At 51.6% G+C, this 19,167-nt stretch overlaps 2 long non-coding RNA genes across 3 annotated transcripts; one reads left to right on the top strand and one right to left on the bottom strand.

The window, feature by feature from the left end:
• Positions 1-1,836: 1,836 nt before the first annotated feature.
• Positions 1,837-9,589, top strand: LOC106146994. 2 transcript variants are annotated; one of them, XR_001231686.1, is made up of 4 exons: positions 1,837-1,916; positions 2,444-2,592; positions 8,452-8,660; positions 8,894-9,589. It is a non-coding gene; the product is annotated as an uncharacterized LOC106146994 (long non-coding RNA). The 2 variants fall into 2 exon arrangements; XR_001231687.1 differs by lacking the exons at positions 1,837-1,916; positions 2,444-2,592 and adding an exon at positions 7,414-7,696.
• On the bottom strand, positions 2,846-12,141 carry LOC102014156. Its single transcript, XR_264416.1, has 3 exons — positions 11,858-12,141; positions 11,017-11,133; positions 2,846-3,145 (listed from the first exon to the last, which is right to left on the bottom strand). It is a non-coding gene; the product is annotated as an uncharacterized LOC102014156 (long non-coding RNA).
• Positions 12,142-19,167: the final 7,026 nt, after the last annotated feature.

The raw sequence follows: 19,167 nt of genomic DNA, 5'->3' as shown, positions 1-19,167 counted from the left end.
TTGATAAAAACAAACACAAAGGGAAAAAGAGGCAGGGCCGTTCTCACACTGTGATGGAGAGAGAAAGCCCTGAGAAGTGTGTACATCCTGCTTTCCCCCTGTCGGCTGTGCTCACTGTTAGTGTGTTGGTGCTGGGGAGCACCCTTCCCGTGTGGCTCCTGTTACTCTCCTTTCTTGTGGGTGTCTGCAGAGGCTGAGCCCTTCCATTTGTGATTCTGATGTCATCCAGGGGTGCTCGGTGGTCCCCCAACCCCCCAGGCCCCTGAGCCGCTCGTAGGACCAGCTGTGATTCTGCACCATCCTCCGGCCCAGCCACTCATCCACTCAGGGCGGCCGCCTCCTCCCAGGCACCCTGAGACTCATGGGAAGAGGCTGGTGGGAGTTGTCACCAGATTTTCTGGAAAAGGAGACCTGCCTGGTCTACAGAAGAGGAGAGGAGCGGCAGGAACCGGGGAGGGCAGCAGGCTTCCTTCTGAGGCACTCGGGAAGTGAGACCTATTTATAGATGGGAGTCAGTACGCCTTGCCAACTGGGGCTTTGCCTGGAAACACCGGAAGCCGAATGAGGTCACATCTACCACCGCGACTTCCTCCTCTCCCTCTGTTACCTGTCCTTGTGGACAAAGGTGCACCGAGGATGTCTTGGGTCAGGGACAGAAAAGCCACCACAGCCGGAGTGATTTTTTCCCGCCTGCGTGCTGAGCCACCAGTTCCTCCTTTCCTTGTGGTTGTCACTCTCGCCCAGGCGTTGCTGGATCAGAACCACCAGAGCCTGGTTGGAGCTGTAGCTCTGCTGCTTCCTGGCTCTCTGCTCCGGGCTGTCAGTGTTTAATGAACATTTACTGAGCCCCTTTCTGCACCAGGCACAAGGGTTAGTACTTTATCTCACTCTTAGAAAGGTGTTTCTTTCTACAGAGCAAGGTGTTCCTTTTTCCTCTTTCTTTCAAACCACAATTTTAGAGGTTAAAAGAAAAAAAGGTGTATTGAAATGAACAGTTAATGCTCACAATTTTTTATGTTCTGATCGACTTTGCATGCTTGTGTCTGGTCTGAGCAACTGATGTGAGGGTAACAATATGCAATGGAATTAAAATGGTGGACTCCTACCTTCTTGTCTAGTGAAACTCTGTATTATCTCTAAGATTTTATTGAAGAATTATTTTCTTATTCTCTTTAATGGTTTGAGCAATCTTTCATTCTTACGTCTCGTAATCTGAGCAATGTAGTTGAGGATAGCGGTATGCAATGTAACAACCACTGTTGATTTGTATTAATTTGTCTTGAGACCCTGTATCATTTTGAATGTTTTTGCCTTGATTTGTTTATGTTCGTGATACTGGTATGCTGCTACTGTTCTATTTTTTTTTCTTTTTGTTTGTTTCTCATGTACTACTATGTTTAAAATAAAATTAAAAAAAAAAAAAAAGGGAAACCTAAATCAGGCAATTTCCTGAAGGTAAGAGAGTTGGCAGTGAGAAGAGATGATGACAGTCTCACAGTAAACATCCACTTTCTCTTCAGTGCTCACTGATATCCTCTGATAAAATCTCTTTGAGGGTCGAAAGCTCACATATGACAACGCCATCTTTCACAAGGAAGAAATGCAGGATCAGAGAAATTAAGCAACGTGTTCAGAGTCACACAGTTTGTAAACGGAAGAGAAAGACACTTAACCCGGTTGTTCCCCTTTCAATGCCCTAACCTACATTGTACTGCTGGACCTTAGTCTTCCCTACCTACTAAATGTCAACAACAATTCTTCTAGAAACCAGGAAGGGGGTGGAGACTTACTGTAAGAGCAATGCCTTTCCAGACACTACCCCCCTCTCCTATTCTGCCCAAGTCCCAGGGTCCACAGGACACCCGAGCCTCAGCATGCATTTCTGGAAGAGGCTGGGTGTGCCCGAGCCTTTTGGGGTAAGGATGTTGTTTCTGAGTTAACCTGGATTTTCTTAAGTAGCAGAGTTAGTGTTTGGGAAACATATACTGCAGAATCAGCCACTGGGGGCTCCTGCTTGGTACCAGGGAAGGACTGTGGCTGAGAAGCAGGGACACTCATACTTTTCCATGTGGCAGTGGGTAGGAAGGGCAAAGCTCAGGACACAGGGCAAGCAGTGCCACCAACAGCCTGGCTGCTCCTTATCCTGGTCCTTGTGTGAGGGAGGGTGGGTCTCTAACCTCTCTGCATCTTGATCTCCCCCATCAAACACAGAAAAGAGAACTTCTTTACGCAGGGAATTGCTGAGAGCATTTTGTGAGCCATGGAGCATGTTGCAGATCACATTCGTGCTGTCTCCGTCGGGTGGGACGGGTTGAAGCTCCTCATTGGCAGTTGTTGGCTTGCCTGTAGGAGCTCATGGTGTCAAGGGCTTCAAGATGTGTAAGGGCAATGTCTTTCCAGACACTACCCCCCTCTGCTATTCTGTTATTCTATTCTCCTGCAGGAACAGAAGTAGATACAGGAGGTTCCATGGTGGCTTGGTTCCACCAGGGGTGCACTCAGCCCATCTTGACTTTTCCAGCTCTGCCTACCTGCTGTTCCTGGCCAGGAGAAAACTTCCCGGCTTTGCCCAAGAGGAGTTTGGGGGCTCAGGTGAGGAGACAAGACTAACACCAACTCAGAATGATTAAATATGCAATTGAACTCAGCCCTAAGCTATATGAAAATAGAAGTGTATGAGGCCTCCAGAGAGCATGTGATTGTCAGGTATTGTGTCTCAGTGGTGAGAAAGCTGAGTAACACAGCGATGGACAGATAAGCACCATTGGGAGAGGACTCCTGGCAGAACAGGACTAGAAGGGGTCTGAGAGGAGCAGGGAAGATGCTGATAGCTGCATGATTTTTCCTTTACCCCCAGTTGTATGAACACAGCCATCTTCCCAGTGCCCTGGTACCCCAGGCCTCAAACCAAGTTGTTCACACCTCCCACCCCCTTGAGGTTGACAGTGCCATACTCCTGTTTCACAGATGGGTAAATAGGCGGGTGAAATAGGTGTGATCCAGTCATAGACTCAGTTGCTGGCAGAACTAGGTTTTAACTCTGGTCTGTCCGGTATATGCAGGGCCTGAGCTCCTCACCACAGAGCTGTACTCTGAGGTCAAGATCAAGCTGTGTGAAACTGCTGTCCACAAGGTGGGGAAGGACCTGTTAGGACAGAAAAGAATGAATTTCTTATTGCTGGGACAAAATATCTGACATTCACAAGTTAAGGAGGAAAGATTTATTTCAGCTCACAGTTTGTAGAGGTTTCAGTCCATAGTGAGCTGGCTCCAAGGCAGGGTGGTATGGCAGAGGGGAAACAGTCCATGGTAGGGCAGGCAGGAGGCAGGAAGCAGCAAACCTGCCTTCCTTCTGTTCCTTTATGTCCCATCCAGGCTACAAGCCTATTGGTGATTGCCACCCGTACCCAGGGTGGGGCTTCTGTCTTCCGCAAATTCATTTAGCCACACCCAGAACTATGCAATAATCCAATCAGTGGACAAATCTAGACCACACACCCTTAATCACAGTGTCACATGGTCCTAATCTAGCTGCCTCCTCAAAGCCCCACCTATGAGCACCTGAGGCTTTGGGGGGACATTTAGGTACAAGCCTTAACTCTGCAGCACTCTCTTTTTTTTTGTTTATTTCTCTGTCTTTCTGGGAGAGACACTGGGTCCAAGATGACATCTTTGGCTTGGAGAGTAGAGAGGGTCCAGGCTGTGGTGGATGCATTTCTAAATCCAGAAGAGACCATGTAGTCCTCAGTGCAGTCGCTGAGGAAGGAAGAAGGGCTGTTGAAGGAGGTCATACCAGCAGCCACAGCATGACTTTACTGAAGTATGGAGGACATAGAGGTCAAGAGTTGAACCAGCCAGGGAGGACAAGCTTGTGTGGCCTCAGGAGGTAGAGCGATGATGACCCAAAGACTGAGAATGAGGCTACCACCGAAAGCCAGGCAACTCAGAGGAAACCAGGCAATGCCCGGCTCCCCTAAATATGCCATGGCACTCAGGAGCAGATCCTGTCTCTCCCTGGGCTTTGGGTTCTTCATCTGATAACAGCGTGTTTGGACCAGCTGCGTTCTGAATAAATTGGTTGACTGTGGGGTTCTAACAAGGACAATGACTAAGCACTTGCCAGGCCTCGAGGTGGTATTTAATCACTTTCCTTAATGGGATGATTCCCTCTGGGCTGACTGCTTGGCTCTGAAGTCTCAGGTCCCAGACCCTACATCCACAAAGGGCTGGGCAGAGGAAGGAGGTCTCCCCCAAAGAAGTGGGGACTAGCAGGGCTGGAGTGAAGGAGCAGCCACTGCCTGTATCTCAGAATAGCTGCAGCCCTCCTGGCATCTGCCACGCTGGCTGCAAACTACCCTCCCATTGGCTGTTCCCTGTTCCTCCGTCTGGCAGGCACTGCTTTCCAGGTTTTTGTGGCACTGACAAGCAGCCCTCTCTGCACACAGCAACGTGCTGGCTTCCTTCTCCAAGCAGCCAGGATCATAAATGCACCTCTTTCCAGGCTCCTCCACTTCCTCTCTGACAGTTAAGGACAGAGGGGTTAGTTTAGGGCAATGGGCAGGGACTTAGAGTTGGTGCCTAGGCTTTAAATTATTTTTACTGCCTGGGCATAAATCTAACTATCTCTCTTGGCTTCAGTATCTTAAAAAAAAATCAGGTGCCATCAGGCTATTGCTCTGCTGCTGTTGACCAGGGTGGTCATCCCAGGTGTTCCAGCCGGGGTCCCTGTGGCCAGGCCAGTGGTCACACCATGCTGATATTTTGAATATCACCCCAGAGGTGATAAAACTTGGGCGTCCACTCAGAACTCAAGTGAGGATGACGTGGGGTAAATAAAGGATAGGAACTGTGCAGCCACGATCAGAGCTGAGCGTACCTGTCTGCCCAAGACTGTTTGTCTCTCCCATCTTAGACACACGTTGCGTCTTGGTCTTCCTTCTCTCGTTCTTTACCATAGGCCTCAGATGAGCTCCCTCTACTCCTGCCCCCAAGGCTGCCTGCGACCCAGAGCAGGGAGGGTTTCTCGGTTTGTCACAGTGACAAGCTGGGGGATGAGCCGAAGCAGAAGGGTCACTGTGACTGTTAGTTGTGACTGTCAGCTTGCTGGAGTAAGGGATGGCTCGCAGAGTCAGGAAGCGCACTTGGGGGTAGGCAGGTGGGGTGGGTCACAGGGGCTTGACCTTGGGGACCACTACTGGTCCCTCATCTTGTCCACTCCATGCTGTTTCTCTGCTCTGTTTTCTGGCCATGGTGAGTCGAGCAGCTTTGCTCCATCACACCCTTCCGCCATGATGTTCCTGCCTTGGCGCCACCAACCCTGTACTGAACCCTCCTAAACCATGAGCCAAACAAACTTGACCTCCTGCAAACTGTGGGTGTTGGGTCGTGAGCTCCAGTAATGGAGAGTGGATTGATACCGCCTCCTTGGAACCAACCCTGGGGCAGGACACAAACACACTTTCTCCCATGTGGCAATGGCTCCGTTACACCAGTGTGATTATTTCTCTGAGAATACTCCTCTCAGGAAGGGTGGGACAGGACCTTCTGTTTAAGTTATAAGTACAAGAGTGTGACTCAGAGCTTCTCGTTCACTGCCTGTTTGGGTAAAAGAGAGTGGAGCAAGTGGAAATCCAGAGGAAGGATGGAGAGGAGAGGAGAGAGAGTCTCAGGGACGTGGAGTCCCCACTGGCTCTGGGTCACTGTGCTCTCAATTCTGCAGCTGCTCCTCAGAGCAGATATAGTAGAGTGTGGCAAAGCATGGGGTTCATATTTACAATGTAACCTTGGGCCTAGGGAAGCTTTTCTACCAGGGTTAATGCAGGCTTGGGTCTGAATAAAGTGAACAGGGGAGCCCTGAAACACGTGGTGGAAGAGAATTCAAGGGAGAAGCAACAGGAAGAACAAAGGCCCTGAGGTAAGAGGGAGCCCACATCTGCAAGGACTGGCCTGCGCCCCGAGTGGCGGGAGTAGAGGGAGGAATCATAACTGATCTTGGGCTCTCTGGGCATCTCTCAGCTGTGGGTCCCTCTCTGCCTGGACCAGAGCAGATGCTGGGACCTGAGTGACAGCTTCACAGCTTTGGTTCTCACAGGAGTGAGGGGCTAGGAGGGTGACGGACCAGCACTGAGAAGTTTCTGGCTGTACCTCGGTGTCTGTCCCTGCCCAAGGGACCCAGAATCCCTTTACTGTGCTTCCTCTAATTGCTCACCTGGGAGCTAGCAAGAAGCCAGGTTTCTAGAGGGGCCCAGAAGGGAACAATTCCTTGTTGACAGAAACACTTCCCCGGGAAGGACTTCCCACGTTACAATTGCTGAGGTGTGACATTCCGTGCACACATGCCAAGTTGTTCCTTGTGTTTGTTCCTTTCTCCATTCATCTAGCAAGAATGTATTGAGTGTCTGACATCCGCCAAGGTACACAGAGAAGCACCAAGTACACAGCGATGATTCAGTCACGGTTTCTGCTCTCCAGACTAGCAGGCTGGGGGGGGGGTGTGGAGGAGCCGGCTGCGTAAGCAGTGAGAGAGAGGTGACAGGTGTGGAAACCGAGGCAGGAAACCCTGGGAGGGAAGGCGGTTGCTCTGGGAGGGTGAGGAGGCCTGCATAGGGGACATGGCTTACACTGGACCCTGATGACAAAGTATGTTTGAGAAGAGTAGAGGAGTACGCGGTAGGAAAGGTATGTGAAGGTCATGAGGTCTCTGGAAAGGGAGGGGGAAGACGTGGTGCCGTTCAGTGTCATGCAGACATGTCCCGGTTGCCCTGCCACTCCCCTCTTTTTTTTTTTTTTTTTGAGCGAAGAGGAATTGTCTTGGGCTGCATATTAAACATGTAGTAGAACTAATGTATGTAACTAACCAAACTTCCTTTGAAAGTCTTTTTTATTATTATGTTTAAAAAAGAGAGAAGCGAGGCATGGTAGTGCATGCCTATAATCGCAGCATTTGGGAGGCTGAGGTAGGAGGATTAGCCTGAGTTGAGGTCAGCCTGAGCTACCTGGTGAGACCTTGTCTCGAAAAAGCCAAACCAAACCAAACCAACAAAAAACCCCCCACAAAACAAAACAAAAATGAAACACAGAGAGAGAGGGAGAGAGAGAGAGACAGAGAGAGACAGAGAGAACAAAAGAGAAAAGAGAGGTGGCCACAGGTTGGACAAGGGTAGGAGAGGGCTTCACAGCCTGGGAGTTGGTGGATGAAACAGAGGGGTTGGCGGAGGTCGGCTCTGTGCGCTGGGTGTTTGCACTGTTGAGCTGACTTGGACAGCCTGGGGGTTTCTATGGAAGGGAGTGATGGGAACAGGTTACACTGATAATATAATGTACAAGGGGCAATTGAAATGCGCAGTGACAGTAAAGGAAACGCTACCACGAGCCCTTTTCAGACCCTCCCCCCAACGCACTTACCCCTTTGTTCTTGGCACTTTCTGCAGTAGCTCTGGAAATTCTCTTTCAAGAGTGTCTTTAGAAGATGTGAAAAAAAATATACAACGAAGGCTTCTGCCAAGCACCACCCAACAGAAAGGCAGCTCGTAAAAACACGACGCTGTGTCCTCATCTACCTTATTCACCAGATCTGTCGCTGTGCAACTTCCAGCTTTTCCTGGAGTAAAAATGACCATGAAAGGGACATCAAGGCAGCCAGAACAACACAACCAAAGACGCTCATGAACGAGGACTTCCAGAGCCGCTCCAGAAAGTAGCGAGAACCACGGGATAAGTGCATTTGAAGTGGGACTGGGGGTGGGAGTGGCATTTTGAGGAGGGTTAATGGCAATGTGTCATTTACTGCGGTAATCACTTTTTAATTTAAACCCTCACCGTATTTTTGGATCATATTCTGTATCGTAATACAATGCACACTAACCCTGGGAGTTGGCCTGAAGGATGAGCGGTTAGTTGGCTGGGTTTGACCCGAGTTAGAAACTCAGATGCCAACAGCAGTCAGCAGGAAACACAGGAGAGCAAGGGACGAGGTCCCTGGCGCCTCAGGCCCTGCTCTATCTAAAGAGGTCAGGCCCGCTCCCTGCAGCCCACTGCGGTCCCACGGAGAGCCCGGGCTCAGGGCTGCCAGAGAGCCTGGGTTTCCAAGAGCAGCTGGAAATCCAGATCCTTATGTAAAGCTCTCACCATTTTTAAATGTTGGCAACTCATTTAAATTCTATACAACGTTGTGTGGGCCAAGTGTAACACATCTGCCAGCCTCATCTGCGGTGAGCCTCTGGTGTGTAACTTCTGGTTTGAGAGAAAAATTTCCTTTCTTCGCTGGAGAGATCACACTGGGTTCGGACGCAGAGACGCGTGTCTGCGGTGACCTTCCTTCCCGCGGCGTTTACCAAATGCTGGGTCGTTGCCGAAGGCTCCGCTCACTCCTGCTCGGGGATGCTCTCCTCCTCCCTCTGCTCCCCTCACCTCCTACACCTCCAAGTCTTCAGTGTGTGTTTGTGTTCACAGCCTCCTTTCCAGGCCTCCTACCTGGGATAAACACACAAGCAGAATCTGCAGAGCAGGAGAGAAGGCGTGCAATTGCTGGTTAAGGCAGAGATGTGGATGAACCCTGGAGTCGGACTGGCACGGACTCCGGTTGCTGCCTGGAAGGACCTTCCCTGGAGAGGCAGGAAGCAGATGGGGTGTGAAGGGGAAGATGAAATGCTCACGAGAGGGTGGGTGCGAAGGCTCAGCACTGTGGGTTCCGTAGGACTTGGTTCTCAGGCAGGGCTGGGAGCCCCTCTCCAGTCTAAGGACATCTGTCTTGGTTCCTGCCGATGCCCAGACCCAGTTCTGGCCTGGGGTTTTTCAGGGATGGGATTTAGGGTGTGGGTGTGGGTGTGGGTGGATTTCTGCTGTTGTTTTTGCTGTCCAACTTCCTGTCACCTTTTCTTCTGTGTGTCTCCAGGGATCCAGCCTTCCCAGCTTTGGGTCCGTTTGCTTCTCACGCACGCATTGGGCGTTTGACCCATGTGTGGCTCATCAAGTCTCTGTACACAGACAGCCACGTAAGGAGATTAGAGTTGGGGAGAATGAAACGCAGGCTTTCCTTGAATTGTTGGGAAAGAAAGTCTCTTTCCTGCTGGATTTGAACCCGGGACAGTGCAGCTTTACAGCAACTGGCAGCCACCACCAGCGCCTCTGGAAGCCACGGTAGAGAAGAGAAAGGCGAGAGAGGAAGACAGATCTGGGCAGGGATGATGTCGTTTGAGCCACTGAACGAAATTCTACCTACAGTGAATTAACCCCAATTGTTCTGTGTTGTGTAGTTTCTCTTCTGTAAACCAGTGTGAGCTAAGTCTTAATCTGACAGGACTCCTAGCCTCGCTGAAAGGCACGAAGAACGAGCCCTCTGTGAACACCTCTACAGTTACCGAAGCATAGCTACCTCTCTGTCCTGACTCCCCAGCTCTCCTGTTGTGGTGAAGAAGGGGCTCTTATTCCTATTGTCACAGAGAGGCCACCTGTGGCTCAGGGAGCTGACAGTCCACAGTGAGACGGCCTGCACATCAAGATAGAAATCCTGCTCCCTTCAATCTGGTTCCAGAGTTTCTCTGCACAGATAATGTCATGTTAAATTAAACTCCAATAATGTTGAACTAAATTACTCTAAAGTACCTCTGGAAATAGCCTCTCAGACTCATAATTCATGCTGGGTAATTACAAAATAACTTTCTTCTCGTTATTTCCCTACTTACATACCTCCGAGAGAAGGGCTGGTGATAAATGTCAGAGTTGGGACAATTTAGGTAATTATTTGGGTGCCTGGCTGATGAATACCTTTTTGTGTGGCATCGCTGCCTGTGTGCTTTTATCTTCTGCTTGATAGTCAACCAAATGGTGATGCTCCATTTCATGTCCCTACAGGAGCTGGGTTATTTTGTAAAGACATTGTCGAGAGCTTTCCATTTGCTCTTTTATCTTTCTGGAATAATCTTTCTCCACCTACTTCCTGCTCACACTTCAGATCCTGCTATTGATACACAGGGATCTTACTTGATAAGAAATAGGGTTCTCCCCTCCCTTGCACTCAGTTTTGTCCATCTGAGGTTGTGCTATATCCTTTACATTTTCCACAGTTTCAAATTGTAAAAAAATTTAAATTTTCTTTTCTTCCAATTGAATGTCTGTTAGTACTGAAGTTTCCCATTCAGTGTCTCTGTCCTTGCTTCATTCTTCAGGCCATTTAGAATTTTTACTACATGGAAAAATGAAGTATGGAGCTAGTATCTCAGTGACATTTCTTACTTTGAGATTACTTTCAAGGTTGTCCTAGTTCCCATTTTTCACACTCTGTTTTCTGACAGTAAGAATCACTTGCTGAAAGTTTAATATATCTCATGATCATTTTTCAAAGCGCAAGTACTGCAAAACGCCATTGAAGCATTTAGCACCTGGCACTGAACTGGCGCACACTGGGTATTTGTTGATGGAGTGCACTGGGGAATGTGTGGCTTATCCAAGCAAATCCAAGAACCCAAGGGAAGAAAACTTGGGCCAGCAGACTCCAGACTGTCAGCACTGGAGCTGGAGCGCACGCGCGCGTGTGTAAATGAGTCCTGGGCAAGGATGACCCCTTTGAGGAATAGAATAATAGAGGGGAGCAGCAGGATGGCAGGAGCAAGCTCTGTGGATGGAACAGGACAGAATCACCAGGCAGCAGGCAGAGAGGGCTGGAAACCAGAAACATGGCGGGCAGAAATCAGGGGCTCGAAGCCAGGTGCAAAGAGGTGTCAGGAAGAGAAGGAAGGGGTTGTCACCCATGCCCCACACCCCACACCCCGCCAGGGCATCTGATTCACAGCCGACTTCCACTTGCAGTTATTTTCCCACTGATTGCAGCCATTGGCAGGTTCTCAAAAGGCAGTGTGATTCTCGTTTACAGCCTGCGATTCCCACCTCTCCAAGGCGAGCAGGCGCGAGTCCTCTGACCTCGCCAGTGAAGGTGACACCTCTCGATTTAGCTCCTTGTGCAGTGTCAGCTGAGAGGCTGTGTGAGTCTTTCAGAATATTCACAGGAGCCCACCCTACCTGACATCACAGTGGCCGCTCCCGCTTTCTCTGCTCCCTATGCAGGCAATGGCCCTGGCCAGTGGTCACTCTGGGGCTCACCTTGTGGGGGTCTTCACCAGCCTCTCTGACGCTGTGCTGATGTGGGGACCAGGAGAGAGATGGGAGGGGAACCATAAATCCAAGGAGAGGCAAAGCCCAGTGAGTCTGCCATCTGGCCCAGGGCCGCTCCCTCCCTGAGCATCTCGGAGCTGAGTCTTAGCACAGCAGAGACTTGCACCTGTCCCTTGATGGCTCTGGAAGGGTCATGACCCTAGAGCGTGGGGTAACTGCCCAGTTGGGGTACTTCCGGTGGGCGCAGCACACTGAGGCGTCTCCTCTCCCTTCACCTTGATTAATGTTCCCTGGAGTCCTACCAGGGGTATTATGGGCTCCATTTTATTTTATTTCTCTCCATTTTTATTTTTTATTGGTATGTGCTTGCGATAGGCTCTGCTTTAAATATGAGAGAGCCGAGGCTTAGGAGAGACAGCTTGCTGCAGGTCACGCCCCACGGATTGGGTGCCACACACAGGGCGAGGCTTTCCTGTGACCCCCGTGAGGGGCTGGGGAGACTGAGGCACGCTGGATCCTGAGTGTGCCGAGGGCCATCTGGGAGCAGGGCCCTGGGGGCTTCCTGTACCCAGGGCGCTGGCCACACCTCCCACCACACCCCTCCTGCCCTTCCTGCCAACCCCCTGGGGTGCCGCTTTTCCTAGGGGCAGGGAACTTGCACTTAATCATTCAGCTCCTTAGAGAAAGTCTTTCTCCCTTGATCATCAAAACAAAATCCCACTCTGGAAAAACCAAACACCACACAAACCCAGAGCGAAGATGTCTTGTGTCGGGTTAGCAAGGCTCTTTGCCTTTACTGGTGATGACGAGGGTGGGGGCGTCCTCCGTGTGACTCAACTGCCACCCACTCCGGGGCTGCCTGGGCTTCCAGTCACAGCCGGGCCACAGCCCTGTCACAGCAGGGAAGGACAAGGTGATGAACCCACAGGTGAAGGAACCAGGACAGGAGTGGGGAGCAGGCTCACTCCGGCTCCAGCAGGGGACCAGAGGGCCACCAGCAGCCCTGCAGCCTCAGGAAGTGCGCTGGGTGGGCCGGGCCCTCCCTGCCAGCCCCATTTGGCTGTCAGATGTCACAGTGAGGGAGGGGGTGATGCTGCCCTGGCTCCTGCGGGCCCCACCCCCACCCAGGCTGCTCCTCAGTTGGCAGGAGGGGAAGCCAGGGCTCTGAGCAGGGAGCAGCTGGCATGTCGCACTCTGGGGGCCTGCTTGCCATCACGCTGCTGTCCCTGTCTCTGGGCTTGGCTTGATTCCTTGTCACAGGCTTCACGGTGATGCAAAGCCTGTCTGTGTTCCCTCTGCTCTGCTCATCAGCGCAGCCCTGCTCGGAGCTGCACAAAGGCAGGTCCCAGAGCTGGTGCTGGCAGGTGGGTGGGCACGGCAGTAAGTAAGCGCTCGGTGAAACTGAAATGAGGAGATGGGGTAGGCAAAGACTGCCTGAACAAATCTCTAGTTGCAGAAGAAATAATATCAAGAGTCAACAACTGGGATCACATCAAATTAAAACACTTCTGCACAGCAAAGGAAAGCAGCAATAGAGTGAAGAGACAGCCCACAGAATGGGAAAAATGTGCCAGCTGCTCCTCAGAGGACTAATATCTAGAACATATAAAGAATTCAAAAAAAATTAAACACCCCTTAAATTTAAAGACCTCATCCAAAAATGGGCATCTGAAATGAATAGACACTTCTCAGATGGAGAAATAAAAACGGCCAGTGGATATATGAAAAAACGTTCAGCATCGCCGGCCATTGGAGAAATGCAATTTAAAACAACACTGAGATTCCTTCTCACTCCAGAGAAAAATCAACCAGTAAGGAAATCAGAAATCAGCTGGCGAGGCTGTGGGTGTGTGTTGGTTGGGGAGGAGTACTTCTACACTGTTGGTGGGAGTGTAAACTGGTAGAGCCACTTTGGAAATCAGTAAAGAGATTCCTCAAAAAAACAAAACTAAAAAAAAAAAAAAAAATCAAGAAACCAAAACTAGAAATTCCATTCTGTCCAGCTATTCCCATTCTAGGTATCTTCTTGAAGGAGTTAAAGACATCATATTACAGAGATCCATGCACACCCATGTTTATAGCGGCACAATTTACAGTAGCTAAATCTTAGAAACAGCCCGTATACCCATCAATAGATGAATGGATAAAGAAATGTGTTATTTATAAACCATGGAGTACTACTGTGCCATAAAGAAGGATAAGGCATTTTTTGGGAAATGGATCAGCCTTGAGACAATGATGTTAGGTGAAATAAATCGGACGCATAAGCTGAACTATCAAATCGTTTGTCTTATATGAGAAAGGGAGAAAAATTAAAGATAGGTATCAGGAAGTAGGAGATCTTTTTCAGATGGGAAGGGGAATAAGAGATGGAGCAAGAGGGAAGGCAAGGAAAGGAAAAGAGATTTTAAAAAGGAGTTGAAAATAGAGGAAATAGAGCTTTTGCAAATGGGGAGGGGAAGAGGAGTTGGAGGGAGGAGGGAGGGGTGGGAGGGGCGGGGACAGAAGAAGAGAACTAAGGTGTGTCATGGGCTTGGACCAGCTCCTCACGGTGAACGTGATCACCATGCATGGCAAACACGCACTAATAAAAAAATCCAGGAGCCAGGCACCACGGCATCCTCTCGAGGGTCCCATCCTGCCTAGTTTTCTGAGCTGCCCTTGCTGTGTGGATTCCACCACCTCCCCCCAGTACCTCTCCTCCCAGGATGCCTGGAGAACTTCCGGGGGCCCCTGGGAGACTCTATAGTGTGGCTTCTTCCAGTGTGGTTTTCCAGACCTTTCTGAAGGTCTCCTGATGACCGCCTGCCTCTCCCCAGGCCGGAGAAGGGAACTCTGATGTGGAATAACCAAACTCGATACAGGTCCACGCAGCGTTCCTATATGCTATGGTTTGTGTCTGGGTGTCCGCCCAGAGCCTCATGCGGTCATGGGGCGGGCTTCTAGAGTTTATGACTGATCCATGGCTCAATGCTGGGATTATGGGTATGAGTGCTACACCTGGGGCAGGTAGTTTGCATACAATGTAAGGGAGGGAAGGAGGCTTGTTTCCCCTCCCCTTTTTTTGCTCTTGTTGCTTTTGCTGTCTTCCACCACCATGAACTGTTGCCCTCTGCCATGTGCCACTCTGCCTCGGAGCCCGCTGAGGATGGACTGAAACCTGCACAAACTGTGAGCTAAATAAACCTCTCCTTCCTTAATTCTGGGCCTTGGTATTTTGACTCAGCAACCAGAGAAAAGTAACCAAGACACTGTAGCACCCCGTACTTTCCCCGTTGTGGTACTCACCGATTTGTAAGTATGGCTCTGATTTCGGTGTTCCTTAATACTCTGCAAATGCAACCACAGAAGCAATGGGGAGTGATGTTTACCCAGCCCTCCCTGCCCCTGTGAGTGGACCTTATTTCTTCTAGTAACAGCTCTGTGAAGTTGGTGCCATTGTGACTCAGTGCAATTTTACAGACGGGGCTTCCAGAGTAGGTGATTTGCCCCAGGTCACAGTTCCAGTGAGGGCAGACCCAAGGAAGGAGTTCAGTGTCCCTTTGTCCCATGAGTTGGGTGACTGTGCCAGTGGGTGGGCAGGGTGTGGCATATAGGGCAGATGTACCGGCCAGGCCAGGGCTCCTGGAGCCGGATGCAGGCAAGACAAGGAAGAGCTTTTCAGCAGGAAGAGCCCGCTGGGGTTCAGACAGGGCTGAGGACCTCTTGGTGAGAACGTCAGATTGGGAGTTAAGCCCCAGGTGGAAGAGCGGCAAATGACCTTTAAGATCCTTTCAACTCTGAGAGTTGGAGGTTGTTGTATAATCCTTAAAGAAATCAATAAAATCTTTTGCAAATATGAAGCAACCTGGCCCTGGCTCTGTGCTATTATTAACGGGAACTTCGTGGATGTTCAAGCGGGACAGTAAATGCCAACGCTGGTCAGGCCTCGAGTGCTCGGGGGTTGCGGTCAGTATTCAGTGCTCCAGGGACGGCAGCAGGCTCAGCTAAGGTGTACGGACGCTGCTGTACACACACTGGGCAGGGGTACATACCTTCTGTGGGCATAAGCTCAATTCTCACCACAAACCCATGCAACAAGAGGGAACTGGCCAAGCAAAGCTGCAGTGACAAACTGGCCCCGAGTCCTCAGTGGCTTAGCACGAGGAAAGCTTCTCTTTCATTTTCTTAGTGCAAAGGAGACTGGGACCTTTGGAAATTTTTTAATCTTCTCTGTCTGAGATATGTGCCCTTCAGGACACCGGGGTGAGGAAAGAGCTAGCAGAGAAGGTGACAGGTTGGTTATCTGCAACCCGAGGACCTAGCACATCTAAAGCAGCATTTCAGCACACTGTGATGGCCTCAGGAAGGGAAGACAGACACATTTTAAATCACACCTGCCCTGCTGCAGAGGGAATGCTCAGCAAATGCCGAGGATGACGGTGACGATGCTTGTAAGACCCCTGAGGAGACTGGAGGCTTGTACCAAGCGCATAAGTGGGAAGGGGTGGGAAGGTGGAATCTCACACTCCCTAGCCACCCTTGCTCCTAGTCATCCATGCCTCCATCAGGGGTCCAGCCTACCCAGTGGTTTGGGAAGCTGAGGCAGGAGGATTGCAAGTTTAAGCCCTGGGTTGGAGATGCAGCTCAGTGCAAGGGTTCTGGGTTCAATCCACAGCAAGGCCCCACCAAAAACAAAAAAGAACCCCTCAACAAGCAACCAAACAACTAGGCTGACAGATAGGTCAACCTAGTCTAAACTTAGAGCTCATTCTGACGGGGACGGTGGTAGGGGGCCGTCGGCTGACCTGTTGCCAGGGATCTATGTTGTGCTGCCCGGGACACCTTGCGCCCACCTTCTCAGAGATGGCACTGGATTCGAGGCTAAACATCTGATGCAGCATTCTGGTTCAGTATCTGTCTGTCTGGGCTGGGAGAGGAGCTGGTCTTGGACCCTTGACAGCTCGCCTCTTTGCCTGGCCTGTGTCAGCAGCATCCAGTGCCCGGGTGCTGGGACTGTGGAGTTTGGAGGAGAGCCTCCTGCCTCGTGGGCAGTTGCTGGACACCGGTACCTTCCCTGACAGCCCCCTCTCCACATTCGCTGTGCCTGGAGTCAGCCAGGCCGCGTTGCCCGTCCCTGGGCTCTCCCGTGTGCCTTTCTTCCCTTCCCCGCCTGAGCCGGAGTCCTCTGAGGCACGGAGGGAGGAGACAGGGAGCCTCGCCCTCCTCTGCATGCTCCATGCCGGAGGCCGACTGGCTCTGCTGCTTCTTGCTGCGTGATACTGGCCATCAGGTTCAAGTCTCAGTCTTCCTATCTGCAAACTGGGGATGATCACGCTGCCTAACTCAGAGCGCTGAGAGGACTAAACGAGAAAATGCACATGAGCTGGATGCTGCGCCTGGCAATAACACATCTTAGCTACAACAATACAAGCATATATTGTTATTTTTCTAGTCCAAATCTATCTGTCTCTATGGCGTCTGGTTTCTGCTCTACAAGTACAGGGCCTCACAAAGCTATGTCTTGATGGGAAACCATCGTGGGCGGACTGACTTTGATTTTTCTCTTCATTCTGCTCTGTTTGCAAGGAATCCTGGAGCAGGGTGCTTTTAGGAGACTTTCCCCAGAAGCACAGCAGGTGGTCAGATGGCACTGACAGGAAACAGGGTCCCTTCTGTCTGCGGGAATGTCTGAGTGGGTTCAGGTGTGTAATAAGACAAAGCGCATTTCTGGAGACGGCTGGGAGCCAGGTGGAGGGCGGGCACCGGGGCACCTCGCCAGAGAGCGACAAGGTAGAGAAAACTGGAAAACCAGAGCATTGTACCCTCAGCCTGATACCTCCGGGTTTCCCATCATTCCCTTTTTCAGGATTCTGCTCCAGAAGATGGCGATGAGGTCACCTTTGGATGATGTCCTCCTGAGACTGGTGTCCCCAGTGGTGTCCAAGGGTGCCACTGGAGATGAGGTCTCTGGAAGAGGAAGCTCCCCAGGCTCCAGAGTAAGTCCCTGGAGTCTTTTCTCTCTCTCCTTCTTTGTTATTGGACTTCATTAGTTTGGAAAGAGTAAGGTGGATCCACCGGGTGCTTCTCCCTCAACTGACTGCTTCTAAGATCGCTTCCAAAATGCTCCCGCTCTGTGAGCCCTGCGCCAGAAAGCTCTGGGATTTGACAGGAAACAGCTCCAAGTGCTCTGATTCCTGGGAAAGGAAAGGAGGACCCATGACTTCTTTCTCCAGGTTTAAGAAAAGCCAAGAGAGCACACCTGTGGAGGCTACCACCCTAGGCTCAGCAAATGATTGAAAAGGAGCACAGGGACCTTTCACCGAGGCCAGGTGCTACCACTGTGCTAACAGCTTGGTCCACGGGCCTAGGGAGAGAAGGCCATGTCTTGCCTGCGTGGGATCGTGAGTGTGCCAGCCCAGTGCCTCACCGGGACCCTCAAGAGGCACGGTCCATCACAGGGCTTGGACGGCTGATTCAGCGCCTGCTGGGAGCCGTGGGAGGGGCGTGCAGGCTGTTTCCCTTCCTAGGGCCTGACCATGGCATCTGCTCCTCACCCTTGGGCATCCGCCCAGGCCTTTGGCCAAGGCCACAGAGACAGGAAGATAGCGCTTAGCTGCATGGTCATGGGTGCAGATAAAGCGTTTGTTTATGCAAGAAAGGGAGACAACCAGCAGGTTCTGCTGACTCCTACGCAGGCTCGTGGTCGCCAAGTAACCTCTCCGCGGTCTCGCCAGGGGAAACGCCCAGGGATGCCGTCCCTGCTGCTTGTACAGAGGGAGCTCAAGTGGCCCGGACAGGTTGCACAGGGTCTTGAATGGCGAGTGTTCAGGGTAGGTGGACAGGCAGGCAGCGGGGACTCCCTCGCCAGGACGCAGGGGTCTTTCCATCTTTCCTTGTGGGCGGCCACCTCCCGTTCTCTTGGGCCTCTTCCGTCTCCACTGTTCGAGCGCCCCTTCCGCTGACTTTGAACTCAGCTACTGTCACCCTGCCTTTTAACAAACGCTGCCTTGGCTGAGGCTGCTGGCTTTGAGAGGGAGCCCTGCGCCTGCATGATGGTTCACGTCTGTAATCCCAGCACTCTGGGAGGCTGAGGCAGAATGGTTGCAAGTTCAAGCCCGGCCTATGCTACATAGTGAGACTCTGTCTCAAGATTAAGAATAAGAAAAGGGACTAGGGATGTAATTTCGGAAGAAGGATCCTAGTACACACACACACACACACACACATACACGCGCGTGTGCGCACACACACATTTGAAGCAGTTTGCTGTCCACTACAACCTCCTGGCTGCTGACCCTCCTGTCCCTGCCCTGTCCCTCCAGGCCACACCCATGTGGATCATGTGGCCACTGGAGGGGCCGCCCAGGGAGAGCTGGCCCACGAGCGCCCTGTCTCTGGAGCACTAGATCTGAGCGACTGTGAGATGGAGCCAGCACACTGGCGCCGAGGCCCAGGCAGCAAATCCAAGCTGTGTGTGCTGAAGGTTTAGGGGTGCGGGGATCCCCGAGAAACCCCACAACTAGTTTTCCCTGGAGGGGTGGGAAGAAGGGGTGGGGTGGGGAGAGAAAGGGGCTGGGGCTCACGATGAGATCTCCCTCCTATTCCCTTCCCCTGCCATCACTCTTCGCTCTTCTGGTGCGTTACTGGGTCAGTGCAGAGAAGCACTGTGACCTAGACACCGCCCGCTGTGGGTCCGAGTCACGCTCTGCCCCCAGGACCAAGGCCACAGCCGAGCACCTCAACCAAGCCGAGCCTCAGCCTGTGTGTGCAGGGAGGACTGCTGGAGGGCGTGGTGGCCGGTTAGTGAGGGAGCTCCCCCACCCTCTTCTTGGCTACCACAGGTTCAGGACCAAGGGGAGGCGGAGCGCCTGGCTGTCCCCTTCTCTCCTGGCCTCTGTGAGACAGCAGCTTGCTCTGTTAGTTCAGGGGGTGTTTTATCATGAAAGGGTTCGGCTCTTCCCAGAGCCCCTCGCCCAGCCGCCTTCCTTTTGTGGATGAGGAGTCTGGGCCCCAAAGCTCAGTCCCCTGCCCAGGGGTCCTGACCTGGGTGCTGGCTCTGGGTCCAGGGTCCCTGTC

Source organism: Chinchilla lanigera, unplaced genomic scaffold (assembly GCF_000276665.1).
Source record: "Chinchilla lanigera isolate Chin_1 unplaced genomic scaffold, ChiLan1.0 scaffold00110, whole genome shotgun sequence".
NCBI lineage: Eukaryota > Metazoa > Chordata > Mammalia > Rodentia > Chinchillidae > Chinchilla > Chinchilla lanigera.
This window is presented reverse-complemented; position numbering and strand designations above follow the sequence as displayed.